Source organism: Cervus elaphus, chromosome 25, assembly GCF_910594005.1.
Source record: "Cervus elaphus chromosome 25, mCerEla1.1, whole genome shotgun sequence".
NCBI classification, from domain to species: domain Eukaryota; kingdom Metazoa; phylum Chordata; class Mammalia; order Artiodactyla; family Cervidae; genus Cervus; species Cervus elaphus.
The window spans coordinates 26870872-26877869 of NC_057839.1; the positions used below are offsets into that span (position 1 = coordinate 26870872).

General features: G+C 39.2%; 1 pseudogene; it reads right to left on the minus strand.

Moving 5' to 3' along the window:
* Positions 1 to 5455: 5455 nt before the first annotated feature.
* LOC122683806 lies at positions 5456 to 6206 on the minus strand (annotated as a pseudogene).
* Positions 6207 to 6998: the final 792 nt, after the last annotated feature.

Genomic DNA, 6998 nt, shown 5'->3' on the forward strand with positions numbered 1-6998 from the left:
AAAGTCCACTATCATATAAAAACAGAAGGATAAATAAAAAACAAGTTTCCATAAGAATGTCATTATCTATTAGAAAGGAAAGGAATAAGACTGTGATCAAAGCTACACTTCTCTGAATATTTGTTTTGCAGATTTGACTTTGAAACCATATAACTGTTCAATATAATTGAAAACAAAATTCAATTAAAAACTAATTTCTAATAATTGAAAGCAATAAGAAACAAATAAACCTGTGTATCAAGTTGGTTGCATAACCACACAAATAAAAGTTCTGTTAACTGTCTGTATAATGCAGGATTTTGTCAGTGAATTTTTAGTGAGATATACCCTAGGAAAAAAAGCCCCGCAAAATAAACAAACCACTTCAAAACAAAACTAAAAAACCCTTAAACTGTTTTTAGCAATGATATTTTTGGTGTATTGTCATTATGTGTGTATTTTGTGAAATACAGATTATGTGTATATCTTGTGAAAGAGCCAGTGAGTGTCCTTTTGTATTGTTGAGAATTGGGATTTCAGCATGAAAAAAAGGAGCTATGAATCCAAGAATTTAAGTACATATCCTGTGTACCTAAGTTCACGTAGTAAGTATTGGTGTGAACTGGTTATGTGTTTTAAAACAAACATACAAATTCCTTTCCTAAATATGTCTACAGAAAAGGCCTGGAAATGATGACTGATCCACTAGCCAGGAGCACTCTAGTGAATTAATGGATCTAGACAATCATTAATAACTGTTAACACCACAAGAAAGACAGGTATTTTTGTTCCTAACAGAAATGGAAACTGAACCTCAATCTGATCAAGCCTCTAGATCTTATTACCAATTCACAGAAAATAGAATGGGGAGAGAGGTACATGCTAAATGACACTGTGTGTGCTAAGTTGCTTCAGTTGTGTTTTCCTCTTTGAGACCCCATGCACTGTAGCCCCCCAGGCTCCTCTGTCAAATGGGATTCTCCAGGCAAGAATACTGGAGTGGGTTGCCAGTTTCTCCTCCAGGGGATCTTCTGTGGTGATGTAATAATTAAGAGACACTCTGGTAAGCTGTACCAGGAAAATGGCCCAGTTTCTTCAACAATTAAATTAAAAGGGGAAAAAATAGTGGCAGGAAAAGTGTATGTTTATTTATTTATTTCATTTATTTTTATTAGTTGGAGGCTAATTACTTTACAATATTGTAGTGGTTTTTGCCATACATTGACATGAATCAGCCATGGATTTACATGTGTTCCCCATCCCCATCCCCCCTCCCTCCTCTCTCCAGATCCCATCCCTCTGGGTCTTCCCAGTGCACCAGCCCTGAGCACTTGTCTCATGCATCCAACCTGGGTTGGTGATCTGTTTCACCCTAGATAATATACTTGTTTCAATGCTGTTCTCTCAAAACATCCCACCCTCGCCTTCTCCCACAGAGTCCAAAAGTCTGTTCTGTACATCTGTGTCTCTTTTTCTGTTTTGCATATAGGGTTATCATTACCATCTTTTTAAATTCCATATATATGCTTTAGCATACTGTATTGGTGTTTATCTTTCTGGCTTACTTCACTCTGTATAATGGGCTCCAGTTTCATCCATCTCATTAGAACTGATTCAAATGTATTCTTTTTAATGGCTGAGTAATATTCCATGGTGTATATGTACCACAGCTTCCTTATCCATTCGTCTGCTGATGGGCATCTAGGTTGCTTCCATGTCCTGGCTATTATAAACAGTGCTGCGATGAACATTGGGGTGCACGTGTCTCTTTCAGATCTGGTTTCCTCGGTGTGTATGCCCAGAAGTGGGATTGCTGGGTCATATGGCAGTTCTATTTCCAGAATATTGGAAATAAAAGCAAAAATAAACAAATGGGACCTAATTAAACTTAAAAGCTTTTGCACAACAAAACTGTATGTTTAAAGAGACCAGGCGGTGGTAGTGATAAAGAACCTGCCTGCCAATGCAGGAGATGTAAGAGACACTGGTTCTATCCCTGGGTCGGAAAGATTCCCTAGAGGAGAAAATGGCAATCCACTCCAGTATTCTTGCCTGGAGAATCCCATAAACTGAGGAGCTACAATCCATGGGGTCACAGAGTTGGACATGACTGAAGCGACTTAGCAAAGAGACCAAAGAGACGTATTAATCAGTTTCAATATAGGAACGCTATTTGGATATTAACTTGACTAAGTTACTTGTTTAAAAAACTAGACAATTGGTGACACTTGAACATTGGATATAATTTGACATTAATGAATTAATATTAAATTTTAAAATGTTCAAATTAAAAAGTTTTAAAAAACACAATAATAGTTATGCTTTTAACGGTTCAGAGACCTTGTCTTGTGAAGATACATATTGCAGTATTTATAGGTGGCATGACATAGACAGGGATTTACTTCAAAATATTGCAGAGTTGGGGGAACTGAATGGGACAGACATGAAACAACATTTACCATAAATTGAGAATTGTTGAAGTTGGGTGATGGATTCATGCAGATTCATTATAGCACTCTCTCTAGACTTTTGCAAATGTGCAAAAATATTCATACTAAAAGGTTAATAACAAAGAAGAGATAACCTACTTAATACAAGGTTTACTTTCTGAGTTCATTAAGCCTTGGTCTGACCATGTTTAGGACCTGTCATCTGGTTCCCGTTTCCTTAGATACTAACAAATATTATTATGAAAAGAAAAATGAATTTGCTGAGATACTTTTTCCATGTGCTCCCCTAATGTAAGAGAAATCGGGGGCTGCCAAACCTGTGAAACTGAAACTGGAGTGAGGAGCCTAGTGTGGTTGCTGACTTGCTCTTTAGGGTTCTGCTTCTTCCATTTGGTCCCTGATACTGATACCCAACAGCCATCTGTGGCTGTGGCTTGGAAATGATGTGGCATCTGAAAGGGAGGGAACTCCAGCAGCAGGACTGTGTCAACTGCTCAATAAAGAAGAACATAAAATATTGCCTCTATGTTGCATTAGTAATTGAGAAACATGTTTGAATCTTGGGTCATGGGTTTTTAGGGCTCTTAGGAACCTTATAGCTTTCTAGTCCAAATCATTTGTGGCAGATGAAAAAAATGAAGGCCCAGAGAGATGACGTGACTTGGTCAAGGTTGCAGAGCTCATGGCAGAGCTGGGGTCAGAGCCCACATTTTGCTGGTTTCCAGAGTTCTGTCCCTTTCCTCCAGACTACATCTAGAGTGGATGGTACCTTTAGATGGTACCATCTAAAGTGGATGTGTTTCTTCTGTCTTAGTCTGGACTCTGTACAGTAAGTACCACTCATTCTCTGTAGCCATGTTCTATCGTTCCTGTTGTTGTTTAGTTGCTCGGTAGTGTCTGACTCTTTTGCAACTCCAAGAGATTGTAGCCTGCCAGGCTCCTCTGTCCTTGGGATTTCCCAGGCAAGAATACTGGAGTAGGTTGCATTTCCTCCTCCAAGGGGTCTTCCCAGCCCAGGGATGGAACCTGTGTCTCCTGCATCAGCAGGCAGATTCTTTACCACTGAGCCACCTGGGAAGCCCAATGTTCTACTACAATGCAGAATCTTCAGTTCTTCCAGTAATGTATGTGTTGGTGGGGAGGGGAGTGCATGACTTTAAAATAGTTAACATAATTGGCTGAAGGAAACTTTTTTTTTTCTTTTTCTAATAAGACTAAATTTATTCAATACCCTAGTAAAAGTTTTGATTATAAGTATCCAACAGTATAAAAAGTACAAAACAGATTTGTAGATTTCTAATATATTAATACAAAGTGCATGACTACATACAGTACCTCCTACAGGCAAAGAGAGGTGGAAGGGGGAAAGAAGACTGTGGTTGAGGTCTAGTAATAAATAAATAAATACAGAAGTAGAGATGATCCATATTATAGTATATTCTACCACCAATACTGCAGCCAAAATGTACAAAAAAAATTTCAAAATAACTCAGGAGGAAGATGATAATGGCTGGGGTTCTTGTAATACACCTCAAAGTCTGTGGGAGCTCTGACCCAACTCACTGTGTATTCTGTGCATACGGTGGCTTGTAGTTTTTTCCAAAGGAAGAAATATAAAATTTTAAGTTTCGATTAAAAACTATAAAACTATAGGGTGCCCATAAAAAGTGGCTCACTCTCTTGTTACGTATACTATCCAATCTTTAAAATCCAGTTTTAAAAATAAGCACTGAGTCATGTTTTACCAGGGAGGCTAACGATCCTTCCTCATTATGAAAACGGGTGATATATTTTTCCTATACTTTTAGAAAAGAGGCAATAGATAGTACTTTGGTTTGGGTTCAAGTAAAAGGTTTTTGATGAAGGTTTTAGAATGGAAGAGCTCCACATTTAGGATGTATCATCTAACACCTCAATGTTCAGAAAGCCTGACTAAAAGAAGCCAAACCAAAACCAACCCACTCAGCATTAACACACACCTCTTTTCTTTTAGTAGAATTTTAATATAGAATGAAAAAAAAAAAAAACCCAAAACCCTAACAGGTTAAAACAAGTCAAACAACCATTCTACACAGATAAAACCTTCACAAAGGTCAACTGAAGTAATCCAGAGCTAAAACTGAATTGTGCAGATTTTTCAGTGAAGTCACCAGTCACGTAACATAAATTATTTACACACTTGCAAGCCCTCTAAGAACCGTGCCCCAAAAAGCATTAACCTTTGTTGTTTTCGTGTGCCATCCTAAAGACTTGCACATTGTTATTTTTCAGATAATCTAACATTTTTAATAGAGAATGTTCTCTACCAAGTGGTAATGCTTTGGTACTATTCATATAGGATTGCTTATCCTGAAGACTTGACATTTCCCCAAGAGGAACTTTGATTCTGCTTTAAGTTTTGATTCTGCTTTTTAAGTTTCATATAAATTAAAATCTGTATCAAATATCAATATGGAGGGAGGTGACACAGGATGCAACATATACAGTCAGGTTACCTCTGCCTATTTAGAAATTGCTCCTTCAAGATATTCGCACCAGAGAGCTGTCTGTCCCGCTTAATATTCAGTAGTACAGGTTTGAATCACCAGAACCTTGGCAAGACCTTAATATTTCAGTTATTAACAACTACCTCTAGGGGCAAGTCCATGTTTACTGAGTTATGACAAATTTATTATAACGAAGGAAAACAAGTGTAGCCAGCCATCTTAAAAAATGCCCCAACCACTGCTTCTCAAAATAGAAAGACTAAAACTACATACGTTTATCATACAACAAATCCCATCTCTGTCCCCTGAAAATTCCCCTAATTTCATTCATTAGAAGGGGATTTTTAAACAAGACTTAAAGAGCACTTTACAGCAGCATTCAGCTTTCCTATGAAATACTCAGCATCTTAAATATTATGTACACTTCTTTTTTATCTCTTAGTAAGCTTCATTGGCTTCAGAGTTTGTGGAACTGGAGGAAAAATAACCCATTCAAAACTATTCTACAAATCCATCTTTTGGCAGAATAGCAGATATCCAAATTAAAAATAGGAGGGTCATTTTGTTGCTTTGTTTTCCAAAATTTAAATCATTTTTGCTCCCCTTCTACATAAAGCTTAGTCACCACTCCTGAGTGGAGATGGGCAGAGGCTCTGGCCCCTGCTCCTCCGGCTTCTCAGCAGCTGCTTTCGCTGCAGCAAGGCTTGAATAGATGTGTGTCGATGAGGACTTCCCCAAAACGGCCTTTATAGATAATGCCACAGCATATTTTCTGTCTTTTTCAGTATGTGAGATCTAAAAAGGAAAACACTGGCGTTCTGTTGGAGCCAGAAGCCATCTCTGTATCTGAGCCATCATCTGACTGGTTACTGTAACAGGGAGACTGAGCTGGAGAGGCACTTGAGGTTGTACTGTGAGCATCAGAATTGTGGCGTTTAAATTCCTTCTGCAGTTTACTGATCTGGTTACTTTTTATCCTGTTTCCAGATAGAGTTTTCACTTTCTTTGGTTTCAGTGTAGTCTTTAGACTGGGTCCTGCGCTTGCATCTACCACATGATTCCAGTTTTCCTTTTTTGATCCTGCTGGCAATTTCTTCCATCTTTTCACAAGCAGGACACAGGCATTACAGATATCTCCTGAACGAGTCTCATGTAACCCAAAACAGCTCTGGAAATCCTTTTCATAGCGTTTACTGTCAGTGAATCGAGAACTGGAGGATTTAGCTCTGCAAATGCAGCAGCCCTCTATACTTCAGTACATCTTTGGCTTGTGAAAACCAAACATCTTTTCTTCTGGGCAATAGCCTTCCAAAAGCAGCCGTTTCACGCGCAATAACGATCCCGAGGGGCGCAGTGCATGCTAAGTCAACCCCCCCTCAATCGCTCCCTCCTCCTCAACAGCCTTGTCTAGAAAGATTGTCTCCTGCAGTTCTGCAGTTGCTACCGCTGGTGGGGAAGGTGTAGATTCCGCTTTCCTGAAGGAAACTTCTTAGGGGAAGTTGTGACTTGTGCTTGGTAGTGAAGAAATTTGCAGTATCAGAGCGTGAGTTTGCTCACCAGATTCTAGGAAGGAGTTTATAGAATAAGTGGGCTCTGGTGTCAGATAATCTAAGACTGAATCCATGTTCTACTGCTTTCCAGCTGTGTGACCTTATACAAATTATCAATGTCTGTATAACATCTATAAAATGAGGATAATTATAGCATCTACTTCGTGGTGTCATTGTGAAAACTCAATGAATCAGTGTAAGTAAAACTCTCAGACCAAGGCCTGGCACCATTCAGTCAATGTTGGCTGCGACCTAAGACGGCATGCAAATAGCAGTCATTGGGCACGACCAGTAGGACTTAGGTAGAAGATCATTAGGCTTCCCTGGTGGCTCAGTGGGTGAGGAATCTGCCTGCAATGGTTTGATCTCAGTTCAATCTTTGGGTTGGTAAGATCCCCTGGAGGAGGCCATGGCAGCCCACTTCAATATTCTTACCTGGAGATTCCCCATGGACAGAGGAGCCTGGTGGGCTACAGTCCATGGAGTCGCAAAGAGTTGGACTCGACTGAATGACTAAGCACAGAACAGCATAG